Source organism: Heterodontus francisci, unplaced genomic scaffold (assembly GCF_036365525.1).
Source record: "Heterodontus francisci isolate sHetFra1 unplaced genomic scaffold, sHetFra1.hap1 HAP1_SCAFFOLD_1411, whole genome shotgun sequence".
Taxonomy (NCBI): domain Eukaryota; kingdom Metazoa; phylum Chordata; class Chondrichthyes; order Heterodontiformes; family Heterodontidae; genus Heterodontus; species Heterodontus francisci.
Genome location: NW_027141070.1, coordinates 38,262 through 52,500, shown reverse-complemented (window position 1 = coordinate 52,500; position 14,239 = coordinate 38,262).

Below are 14,239 nucleotides of genomic sequence, written 5' to 3'. Positions count from 1 at the left end.
GCCCGACAGAAAACCCGAAAAATGGACGAAAATGGGAAAAAATCCCCATCCGAAAAAGGCTTAAAAGTCGGTTGGGCGGCAGCTAGGGTCGGTCTCTGCAGACCTGGAGGCTCGGGTGGACTCTTGGAATAAACGTCCAAGTCCCGACTTGCCACCTCCTACTACTGTGCAGATACCCCGCCAACCCCCAGCCACCCGAATGACAAGCGTCCGATCAGCGGGACGAATTTGACAACTCTGGCCGGACCTCTGGAACTCCATCCCGGGTAACCGGGGCAAATTTTTCCGCTTGATCGCCCTTCCACTGGTTAACCATTTGCCCTTTCGGACTTAGTCTCTGGACATTATTCGACGGATTTTCTGGTTAACCATTTGCCCTTTCGGACTTAGTCTCTGGGCATTATTTTCGACTTTTTGGTTAATGATTTCACACTTTTTACTTACTTTTGCGCTTTTTGGTTAATGATTACTCTGCTTACTGGTTAATTATTTGCCCTTTCGGACTTAGTCTCTGGACATTATTTTCGAGTTTTTGGTTAATGATTTCACACTTTTAACATATTTTTGCGCTTTTTGGTTAATGATTACTCTGCTTACTGGTTAATTATTTGCCCTTTCGGACTTAGTCTCTGGAGATTATTTTCGAGTTTTTGGTTAATGATTTCACACTTTTTACTTACTTTTGCGATTTTTGGTTAATGATTTCACACTTTTAACATATTTTTGCGCTTTTTGGTTAATGATTACTCTGCTTACTGGTTAACCATTTGCCCTTTCGGACTTAGTCTCTGCACATTATTTTCGACTTTTTGGTTAATGATTTCACACTTTTAACATATTTTTGCGCTTTTTGGTTAATGATTTCATACTTTTTACTTACTTTTGCGCCTTTTGGTTAATGATTACTCTGCTTACTGGTTAACCATTTGCCCTTTCGGACTTAGTCTCTGGAGATTATTTTCGAGTTTTTGGTTAATGATTTCACACTTTTTACTTACTTTTGCGATTTTTGGTTAATGATTACTCTGCTTACTGGTTAACCATTTGCCCTTTCGGACTTAGTCTCTGCACATTATTTTCGAGTTTTTGGTTAATGATTTCACACTTTTAACATATTTTTGCGCTTTTTGGTTAATGATTACTCTGCTTACTGGTTAACCATTTGCCCTTTCGGACTTAGTCTCTGCACATTATTTTCGACTTTTTGGTTAATGATTTCACACTTTTAACATATTTTTGCGCTTTTTGGTTAATGATTTCATACTTTTTACTTACTTTTGCGCCTTTTGGTTAATGATTACTCTGCTTACTGGTTAACCATTTGCCCTTTCGGACTTAGTCTCTGGAGATTATTTTCGAGTTTTTGGTTAATGATTTCACACTTTTTACTTACTTTTGCGCTTTTTGGTTAATGATTACTCTGCTTACTGGTTAACCATTTGCCCTTTCGGACTTAGTCTCTGCACATTATTTTCGAGTTTTTGGTTAATGATTTCATACTTTTTACTTACTTTTGCGCTTTTTGGTTAATGATTACTCTGCTTACTGGTTAACCATTTGCCCTTTTGGACTTAGTCTCTGGACATTATTTTCGAGTTTTTGGTTAATGATTTCACACTTTTTACTTACTTTTGCGATTTTTGGTTAATGATTACTCTGCTTACTGGTTAACCATTTGCCCTTTCGGACTTAGTCTCTGGAGATTATTTTCGAGTTTTTGGTTAATGATTTCACACTTTTTACTTACTTTTGCGATTTTTGGTTAATGATTTCACACTTTTTACTTACTTTTGCGCATTTTGGTTAATGATTACTCTGCTTACTGGTTAACCATTTGCCCTTTTGGACTTAGTCTCTGCACATTATTTTCGAGTTTTTGGTTAATGATTTCACACTTTTAACATATTTTTGCGCTTTTTGGTTAATGATTTCACACTTTTTACTTACTTTTGCGATTTTTGGTTAATGATTACTCTGCTTACTGGTTAACCATTTGCCCTTTCGGACTTAGTCTCTGGACATTGTTTTCGACATTTTGGTTAATGATTTCACACTTTTAACTTAATTTTGTGCTTTTTGGTTAATGATTTCATACTTTTTACTTACTTTTGCCCTTTTTGGTTAATGATTACTCTGCTTACTGGTTAACCATTTGCCCTTTCGGACTTAGTCTCTGGACATTGTTTTCGACATTTTGGTTAATGATTTCACACTTTTAACTTAATTTTGTGCTTTTTGGTTAATGATTTCATACTTTTTACTTACTTTTGCGATTTTTGGTTAATGATTACTCTGCTTACTGGTTAACCATTTGCCCTTTCGGACTTAGTCTCTGGACATTATTTTCGGGTTTTTGGTTAATGATTTCACACTTTTTACTTACTTTTGCGATTTTTGGTTAATGATTACTCTGCTTACTGGTTAACCATTTGCCCTTTCGGACTTAGTCTCTGGACATTGTTTTCGACATTTTGGTTAATGATTTCACACTTTTAACTTAATTTTGTGCTTTTTGGTTAATGATTTCATACTTTTTACTTACTTTTGCCCTTTTTGGTTAATGATTACTCTGCTTACTGGTTAACCATTTGCCCTTTCGGACTTAGTCTCTGGACATTGTTTTCGACATTTTGGTTAATGATTTCACACTTTTAACTTAATTTTGTGCTTTTTGGTTAATGATTTCATACTTTTTACTTACTTTTGCGATTTTTGGTTAATGATTACTCTGCTTACTGGTTAACCATTTGCCCTTTCGCACTTAGTCTCTGGAGATTATTTTCGACTTTTTGGTTAATGATTTCACACTTTTAACTTAATTTTGTGCTTTTTGGTTAATGATTTCATACTTTTTACTTACTTTTGCCCTTTTTGGTTAATGATTACTCTGCTTACTGGTTAACCATTTGCCCTTTCGGACTTGGTCTCTGGACATTATTTTCGAGTTTTTGGTTAATGATTTCACACTTTTTACTTACTTTTGCGATTTTTGGTTAATGATTTCACACTTTTTACTTACTTTTGCGATTTTTGGTTAATGATTACTCTGCTTACTGGTTAACCATTTGCCCTTTCGGACTTAGTCTCTGGAGATTATTTTCGAGTTTTTGGTTAATGATTTCACACTTTTTACTTACTTTTGCGATTTTTGGTTAATGATTTCACACTTTTTACTTACTTTTGCGATTTTTGGTTAATGATGACTCTGCTTACTGGTTAATTATTTGTACTTTCGGACTTGGTCTCTGGACATTATTTTCGAGTTTTTGGTTAATGATTTCACACTTTTAACATAATTTTGCGCTTTTTGGTTAATGATTACTCTGCTTACTGGTTAACCATTTGCCCTTTCGGACTTAGTCTCTGCACATTATTTTCGAGTTTTTGGTTAATGATTTCACACTTTTAACTTAATTTTGTGCTTTTTGGTTAATGATTTCATACTTTTTACTTACTTTTGCCCTTTTTGGTTAATGATTACTCTGCTTACTGGTTAACCATTTGCCCTTTCGGACTTAGTCTCTGGAGATTATTTTCGAGTTTTTGGTTAATGATTTCACACTTTAACATATTTTTGCGCTTTTTGGTTAATGATTACTCTGCTTACTGGTTAATTATTTGCCCTTTCGGACTTAGTCTCTGGAGATTATTTTCGAGTTTTTGGTTAATGATTTCACACTTTTTACTTACTTTTGCGATTTTTGGTTAATGATTTCACACTTTTTACTTACTTTTGCGCATTTTGGTTAATGATTACTCTGCTTACTGGTTAACCATTTGCCCTTTCGGACTTAGTCTCTGGACATTATTTTCGAGTTTTTGGTTAATGATTTCACACTTTTAACATATTTTTGCGCTTTTTGGTTAATGATTACTCTGCTTACTGGTTAACCATTTGCCCTTTCGGACTTAGTCTCTGCACATTATTTTCGAGTTTTTGGTTAATGATTTCATACTTTTTACTTACTTTTGCCCTTTTTGGTTAATGATTACTCTGCTTACTGGTTAACCATTTGCCCTTTCGGACTTGGTCTCTGGACATTATTTTCGAGTTTTTGGTTAATGATTTCACACTTTTTACTTACTTTTGCGATTTTTGGTTAATGATTTCACACTTTTAACATATTTTTGCGCTTTTTGGTTAATGATTACTCTGCTTACTGGTTAACCATTTGCCCTTTCGGACTTAGTCTCTGCACATTATTTTCGACTTTTTGGTTAATGATTTCACACTTTTAACATATTTTTGCGCTTTTTGGTTAATGATTTCATACTTTTTACTTACTTTTGCGCCTTTTGGTTAATGATTACTCTGCTTACTGGTTAACCATTTGCCCTTTCGGACTTAGTCTCTGGAGATTATTTTCGAGTTTTTGGTTAATGATTTCACACTTTTTACTTACTTTTGCGATTTTTGGTTAATGATTTCACACTTTTTACTTACTTTTGCGCATTTTGGTTAATGATTACTCTGCTTACTGGTTAACCATTTGCCCTTTTGGACTTAGTCTCTGCACATTATTTTCGAGTTTTTGGTTAATGATTTCACACTTTTAACATATTTTTGCGCTTTTTGGTTAATGATTTCACACTTTTTACTTACTTTTGCGATTTTTGGTTAATGATTACTCTGCTTACTGGTTAACCATTTGCCCTTTCGGACTTAGTCTCTGGACATTGTTTTCGACATTTTGGTTAATGATTTCACACTTTTAACTTAATTTTGTGCTTTTTGGTTAATGATTTCATACTTTTTACTTACTTTTGCCCTTTTTGGTTAATGATTACTCTGCTTACTGGTTAACCATTTGCCCTTTCGGACTTAGTCTCTGGACATTGTTTTCGACATTTTGGTTAATGATTTCACACTTTTAACTTAATTTTGTGCTTTTTGGTTAATGATTTCATACTTTTTACTTACTTTTGCGATTTTTGGTTAATGATTACTCTGCTTACTGGTTAACCATTTGCCCTTTCGGACTTAGTCTCTGGACATTATTTTCGGGTTTTTGGTTAATGATTTCACACTTTTTACTTACTTTTGCGATTTTTGGTTAGTGATTACTCTGCTTACTGGTTAACCATTTGCCCTTTCGGACTTAGTCTCTGGACATTGTTTTCGACATTTTGGTTAATGATTTCACACTTTTAACTTAATTTTGTGCTTTTTGGTTAATGATTTCATACTTTTTACTTACTTTTGCCCTTTTTGGTTAATGATTACTCTGCTTACTGGTTAACCATTTGCCCTTTCGGACTTAGTCTCTGGACATTGTTTTCGACATTTTGGTTAATGATTTCACACTTTTAACTTAATTTTGTGCTTTTTGGTTAATGATTTCATACTTTTTACTTACTTTTGCGATTTTTGGTTAATGATTACTCTGCTTACTGGTTAACCATTTGCCCTTTCGGACTTAGTCTCTGGACATTATTTTCGGGTTTTTGGTTAATGATTTCACACTTTTTACTTACTTTTGCGATTTTTGGTTAATGATTACTCTGCTTACTGGTTAACCATTTGCCCTTTCGGACTTAGTCTCTGGACATTGTTTTCGACATTTTGGTTAATGATTTCACACTTTTAACTTAATTTTGTGCTTTTTGGTTAATGATTTCATACTTTTTACTTACTTTTGCCCTTTTTGGTTAATGATTACTCTGCTTACTGGTTAACCATTTGCCCTTTCGGACTTAGTCTCTGGACATTGTTTTCGACATTTTGGTTAATGATTTCACACTTTTAACTTAATTTTGTGCTTTTTGGTTAATGATTTCATACTTTTTACTTACTTTTGCGATTTTTGGTTAATGATTACTCTGCTTACTGGTTAACCATTTGCCCTTTCGGACTTAGTCTCTGGACATTATTTTCGGGTTTTTGGTTAATGATTTCACACTTTTTACTTACTTTTGCGATTTTTGGTTAATGATTACTCTGCTTACTGGTTAACCATTTGCCCTTTCGGACTTAGTCTCTGGACATTGTTTTCGACATTTTGGTTAATGATTTCACACTTTTAACTTAATTTTGTGCTTTTTGGTTAATGATTTCATACTTTTTACTTACTTTTGCCCTTTTTGGTTAATGATTACTCTGCTTACTGGTTAACCATTTGCCCTTTCGGACTTAGTCTCTGGACATTGTTTTCGACATTTTGGTTAATGATTTCACACTTTTAACTTAATTTTGTGCTTTTTGGTTAATGATTTCATACTTTTTACTTACTTTTGCGATTTTTGGTTAATGATTACTCTGCTTACTGGTTAACCATTTGCCCTTTCGGACTTAGTCTCTGGACATTATTTTCGGGTTTTTGGTTAATGATTTCACACTTTTTACTTACTTTTGCGATTTTTGGTTAATGATTACTCTGCTTACTGGTTAACCATTTGCCCTTTCGGACTTAGTCTCTGGACATTGTTTTCGACATTTTGGTTAATGATTTCACACTTTTAACTTAATTTTGTGCTTTTTGGTTAATGATTTCATACTTTTTACTTACTTTTGCCCTTTTTGGTTAATGATTACTCTGCTTACTGGTTAACCATTTGCCCTTTCGGACTTAGTCTCTGGACATTGTTTTCGACATTTTGGTTAATGATTTCACACTTTTAACTTAATTTTGTGCTTTTTGGTTAATGATTTCATACTTTTTACTTACTTTTGCGATTTTTGGTTAATGATTACTCTGCTTACTGGTTAACCATTTGCCCTTTCGCACTTAGTCTCTGGAGATTATTTTCGACTTTTTGGTTAATGATTTCACACTTTTAACTTAATTTTGTGCTTTTTGGTTAATGATTTCATACTTTTTACTTACTTTTGCCCTTTTTGGTTAATGATTACTCTGCTTACTGGTTAACCATTTGCCCTTTCGGACTTGGTCTCTGGACATTATTTTCGAGTTTTTGGTTAATGATTTCACACTTTTTACTTACTTTTGCGATTTTTGGTTAATGATTTCACACTTTTTACTTACTTTTGCGATTTTTGGTTAATGATTACTCTGCTTACTGGTTAACCATTTGCCCTTTCGGACTTAGTCTCTGGAGATTATTTTCGAGTTTTTGGTTAATGATTTCACACTTTTTACTTACTTTTGCGATTTTTGGTTAATGATTTCACACTTTTTACTTACTTTTGCGATTTTTGGTTAATGATGACTCTGCTTACTGGTTAATTATTTGTACTTTCGGACTTGGTCTCTGGACATTATTTTCGAGTTTTTGGTTAATGATTTCACACTTTTAACATAATTTTGCGCTTTTTGGTTAATGATTACTCTGCTTACTGGTTAACCATTTGCCCTTTCGGACTTAGTCTCTGCACATTATTTTCGAGTTTTTGGTTAATGATTTCACACTTTTAACTTAATTTTGTGCTTTTTGGTTAATGATTTCATACTTTTTACTTACTTTTGCCCTTTTTGGTTAATGATTACTCTGCTTACTGGTTAACCATTTGCCCTTTCGGACTTAGTCTCTGGAGATTATTTTCGAGTTTTTGGTTAATGATTTCACACTTTAACATATTTTTGCGCTTTTTGGTTAATGATTACTCTGCTTACTGGTTAATTATTTGCCCTTTCGGACTTAGTCTCTGGAGATTATTTTCGAGTTTTTGGTTAATGATTTCACACTTTTTACTTACTTTTGCGATTTTTGGTTAATGATTTCACACTTTTTACTTACTTTTGCGCATTTTGGTTAATGATTACTCTGCTTACTGGTTAACCATTTGCCCTTTCGGACTTAGTCTCTGGACATTATTTTCGAGTTTTTGGTTAATGATTTCACACTTTTAACATATTTTTGCGCTTTTTGGTTAATGATTACTCTGCTTACTGGTTAACCATTTGCCCTTTCGGACTTAGTCTCTGCACATTATTTTCGAGTTTTTGGTTAATGATTTCATACTTTTTACTTACTTTTGCGCTTTTTGGTTAATGATTACTCTGCTTACTGGTTAACCATTTGCCCTTTTGGACTTAGTCTCTGGACATTATTTTCGAGTTTTTGGTTAATGATTTCACACTTTTTACTTACTTTTGCGATTTTTGGTTAATGATTACTCTGCTTACTGGTTAACCATTTGCCCTTTCGGACTTAGTCTCTGGAGATTATTTTCGAGTTTTTGGTTAATGATTTCACACTTTTTACTTACTTTTGCGATTTTTGGTTAATGATTTCACACTTTTTACTTACTTTTGCGCATTTTGGTTAATGATTACTCTGCTTACTGGTTAACCATTTGCCCTTTTGGACTTAGTCTCTGCACATTATTTTCGAGTTTTTGGTTAATGATTTCACACTTTTAACATATTTTTGCGCTTTTTGGTTAATGATTTCACACTTTTTACTTACTTTTGCGATTTTTGGTTAATGATTACTCTGCTTACTGGTTAACCATTTGCCCTTTCGGACTTAGTCTCTGGACATTATTTTCGACATTTTGGTTAATGATTTCACACTTTTAACTTAATTTTGTGCTTTTTGGTTAATGATTTCATACTTTTTACTTACTTTTGCCCTTTTTGGTTAATGATTACTCTGCTTACTGGTTAACCATTTGCCCTTTCGGACTTAGTCTCTGGACATTGTTTTCGACATTTTGGTTAATGATTTCACACTTTTAACTTAATTTTGTGCTTTTTGGTTAATGATTTCATACTTTTTACTTACTTTTGCGATTTTTGGTTAATGATTACTCTGCTTACTGGTTAACCATTTGCCCTTTCGGACTTAGTCTCTGGACATTATTTTCGGGTTTTTGGTTAATGATTTCACACTTTTTACTTACTTTTGCGATTTTTGGTTAATGATTACTCTGCTTACTGGTTAACCATTTGCCCTTTCGGACTTAGTCTCTGGACATTGTTTTCGACATTTTGGTTAATGATTTCACACTTTTAACTTAATTTTGTGCTTTTTGGTTAATGATTTCATACTTTTTACTTACTTTTGCCCTTTTTGGTTAATGATTACTCTGCTTACTGGTTAACCATTTGCCCTTTCGGACTTAGTCTCTGGACATTGTTTTCGACATTTTGGTTAATGATTTCACACTTTTAACTTAATTTTGTGCTTTTTGGTTAATGATTTCATACTTTTTACTTACTTTTGCGATTTTTGGTTAATGATTACTCTGCTTACTGGTTAACCATTTGCCCTTTCGGACTTAGTCTCTGGACATTATTTTCGGGTTTTTGGTTAATGATTTCACACTTTTTACTTACTTTTGCGATTTTTGGTTAATGATTACTCTGCTTACTGGTTAACCATTTGCCCTTTCGGACTTAGTCTCTGGACATTGTTTTCGACATTTTGGTTAATGATTTCACACTTTTAACTTAATTTTGTGCTTTTTGGTTAATGATTTCATACTTTTTACTTACTTTTGCCCTTTTTGGTTAATGATTACTCTGCTTACTGGTTAACCATTTGCCCTTTCGGACTTAGTCTCTGGACATTGTTTTCGACATTTTGGTTAATGATTTCACACTTTTAACTTAATTTTGTGCTTTTTGGTTAATGATTTCATACTTTTTACTTACTTTTGCGATTTTTGGTTAATGATTACTCTGCTTACTGGTTAACCATTTGCCCTTTCGCACTTAGTCTCTGGAGATTATTTTCGACTTTTTGGTTAATGATTTCACACTTTTAACTTAATTTTGTGCTTTTTGGTTAATGATTTCATACTTTTTACTTACTTTTGCCCTTTTTGGTTAATGATTACTCTGCTTACTGGTTAACCATTTGCCCTTTCGGACTTGGTCTCTGGACATTATTTTCGAGTTTTTGGTTAATGATTTCACACTTTTTACTTACTTTTGCGATTTTTGGTTAATGATTTCACACTTTTTACTTACTTTTGCGATTTTTGGTTAATGATTACTCTGCTTACTGGTTAACCATTTGCCCTTTCGGACTTAGTCTCTGGAGATTATTTTCGAGTTTTTGGTTAATGATTTCACACTTTTTACTTACTTTTGCGATTTTTGGTTAATGATTTCACACTTTTTACTTACTTTTGCGATTTTTGGTTAATGATGACTCTGCTTACTGGTTAATTATTTGTACTTTCGGACTTGGTCTCTGGACATTATTTTCGAGTTTTTGGTTAATGATTTCACACTTTTAACATAATTTTGCGCTTTTTGGTTAATGATTACTCTGCTTACTGGTTAACCATTTGCCCTTTCGGACTTAGTCTCTGCACATTATTTTCGAGTTTTTGGTTAATGATTTCACACTTTTAACTTAATTTTGTGCTTTTTGGTTAATGATTTCATACTTTTTACTTACTTTTGCCCTTTTTGGTTAATGATTACTCTGCTTACTGGTTAACCATTTGCCCTTTCGGACTTAGTCTCTGGAGATTATTTTCGAGTTTTTGGTTAATGATTTCACACTTTAACATATTTTTAAGCTTTTTGGTTAATGATTACTCTGCTTACTGGTTAACCATTTGCCCTTTCGGACTTAGTCTCTGCACATTATTTTCGAGTTTTTGGTTAATGATTTCACACTTTTAACATATTTTTGCGCTTTTTGGTTAATGATTACTCTGCTTACTGGTTAACCATTTGCCCTTTCGGACTTAGTCTCTGCACATTATTTTCGACTTTTTGGTTAATGATTTCACACTTTTAACATATTTTTGCGCTTTTTGGTTAATGATTTCATACTTTTTACTTACTTTTGCGCCTTTTGGTTAATGATTACTCTGCTTACTGGTTAACCATTTGCCCTTTCGGACTTAGTCTCTGGAGATTATTTTCGAGTTTTTGGTTAATGATTTCACACTTTTTACTTACTTTTGCGATTTTTGGTTAATGATTACTCTGCTTACTGGTTAACCATTTGCCCTTTCGGACTTAGTCTCTGCACATTATTTTCGAGTTTTTGGTTAATGATTTCACACTTTTAACATATTTTTGCGCTTTTTGGTTAATGATTACTCTGCTTACTGGTTAACCATTTGCCCTTTCGGACTTAGTCTCTGCACATTATTTTCGACTTTTTGGTTAATGATTTCACACTTTTAACATATTTTTGCGCTTTTTGGTTAATGATTTCACACTTTTTACTTACTTTTGCGATTTTTGGTTAGTGATTACTCTGCTTACTGGTTAACCATTTGCCCTTTCGGACTTAGTCTCTGGACATTGTTTTCGACATTTTGGTTAATGATTTCACACTTTTAACTTAATTTTGTGCTTTTTGGTTAATGATTTCATACTTTTTACTTACTTTTGCCCTTTTTGGTTAATGATTACTCTGCTTACTGGTTAACCATTTGCCCTTTCGGACTTAGTCTCTGGACATTGTTTTCGACATTTTGGTTAATGATTTCACACTTTTAACTTAATTTTGTGCTTTTTGGTTAATGATTTCATACTTTTTACTTACTTTTGCGATTTTTGGTTAATGATTACTCTGCTTACTGGTTAACCATTTGCCCTTTCGGACTTAGTCTCTGGACATTATTTTCGGGTTTTTGGTTAATGATTTCACACTTTTTACTTACTTTTGCGATTTTTGGTTAATGATTACTCTGCTTACTGGTTAACCATTTGCCCTTTCGGACTTAGTCTCTGGACATTGTTTTCGACATTTTGGTTAATGATTTCACACTTTTAACTTAATTTTGTGCTTTTTGGTTAATGATTTCATACTTTTTACTTACTTTTGCCCTTTTTGGTTAATGATTACTCTGCTTACTGGTTAACCATTTGCCCTTTCGGACTTAGTCTCTGGACATTGTTTTCGACATTTTGGTTAATGATTTCACACTTTTAACTTAATTTTGTGCTTTTTGGTTAATGATTTCATACTTTTTACTTACTTTTGCGATTTTTGGTTAATGATTACTCTGCTTACTGGTTAACCATTTGCCCTTTCGGACTTAGTCTCTGGACATTATTTTCGGGTTTTTGGTTAATGATTTCACACTTTTTACTTACTTTTGCGATTTTTGGTTAATGATTACTCTGCTTACTGGTTAACCATTTGCCCTTTCGGACTTAGTCTCTGGACATTGTTTTCGACATTTTGGTTAATGATTTCACACTTTTAACTTAATTTTGTGCTTTTTGGTTAATGATTTCATACTTTTTACTTACTTTTGCCCTTTTTGGTTAATGATTACTCTGCTTACTGGTTAACCATTTGCCCTTTCGGACTTAGTCTCTGGACATTGTTTTCGACATTTTGGTTAATGATTTCACACTTTTAACTTAATTTTGTGCTTTTTGGTTAATGATTTCATACTTTTTACTTACTTTTGCGATTTTTGGTTAATGATTACTCTGCTTACTGGTTAACCATTTGCCCTTTCGCACTTAGTCTCTGGAGATTATTTTCGACTTTTTGGTTAATGATTTCACACTTTTAACTTAATTTTGTGCTTTTTGGTTAATGATTTCATACTTTTTACTTACTTTTGCCCTTTTTGGTTAATGATTACTCTGCTTACTGGTTAACCATTTGCCCTTTCGGACTTGGTCTCTGGACATTATTTTCGAGTTTTTGGTTAATGATTTCACACTTTTTACTTACTTTTGCGATTTTTGGTTAATGATTTCACACTTTTTACTTACTTTTGCGATTTTTGGTTAATGATTACTCTGCTTACTGGTTAACCATTTGCCCTTTCGGACTTAGTCTCTGGAGATTATTTTCGAGTTTTTGGTTAATGATTTCACACTTTTTACTTACTTTTGCGATTTTTGGTTAATGATTTCACACTTTTTACTTACTTTTGCGATTTTTGGTTAATGATGACTCTGCTTACTGGTTAATTATTTGTACTTTCGGACTTGGTCTCTGGACATTATTTTCGAGTTTTTGGTTAATGATTTCACACTTTTAACATAATTTTGCGCTTTTTGGTTAATGATTACTCTGCTTACTGGTTAACCATTTGCCCTTTCGGACTTAGTCTCTGCACATTATTTTCGAGTTTTTGGTTAATGATTTCACACTTTTAACTTAATTTTGTGCTTTTTGGTTAATGATTTCATACTTTTTACTTACTTTTGCCCTTTTTGGTTAATGATTACTCTGCTTACTGGTTAACCATTTGCCCTTTCGGACTTAGTCTCTGGAGATTATTTTCGAGTTTTTGGTTAATGATTTCACACTTTAACATATTTTTAAGCTTTTTGGTTAATGATTACTCTGCTTACTGGTTAACCATTTGCCCTTTCGGACTTAGTCTCTGCACATTATTTTCGAGTTTTTGGTTAATGATTTCACACTTTTAACATATTTTTGCGCTTTTTGGTTAATGATTACTCTGCTTACTGGTTAACCATTTGCCCTTTCGGACTTAGTCTCTGCACATTATTTTCGACTTTTTGGTTAATGATTTCACACTTTTAACATATTTTTGCGCTTTTTGGTTAATGATTTCATACTTTTTACTTACTTTTGCGCCTTTTGGTTAATGATTACTCTGCTTACTGGTTAACCATTTGCCCTTTCGGACTTAGTCTCTGGAGATTATTTTCGAGTTTTTGGTTAATGATTTCACACTTTTTACTTACTTTTGCGATTTTTGGTTAATGATTACTCTGCTTACTGGTTAACCATTTGCCCTTTCGGACTTAGTCTCTGCACATTATTTTCGAGTTTTTGGTTAATGATTTCACACTTTTAACATATTTTTGCGCTTTTTGGTTAATGATTACTCTGCTTACTGGTTAACCATTTGCCCTTTCGGACTTAGTCTCTGCACATTATTTTCGACTTTTTGGTTAATGATTTCACACTTTTAACATATTTTTGCGCTTTTTGGTTAATGATTTCACACTTTTTACTTACTTTTGCGATTTTTGGTTAGTGATTACTCTGCTTACTGGTTAACCATTTGCCCTTTCGGACTTAGTCTCTGGACATTGTTTTCGACATTTTGGTTAATGATTTCACACTTTTAACTTAATTTTGTGCTTTTTGGTTAATGATTTCATACTTTTTACTTACTTTTGCCCTTTTTGGTTAATGATTACTCTGCTTACTGGTTAACCATTTGCCCTTTCGGACTTAGTCTCTGGACATTGTTTTCGACATTTTGGTTAATGATTTCACACTTTTAACTTAATTTTGTGCTTTTTGGTTAATGATTTCATACTTTTTACTTACTTTTGCGATTTTTGGTTAATGATTACTCTGCTTACTGGTTAACCATTTGCCCTTTCGGACTTAGTCTCTGGACATTATTTTCGGGTTT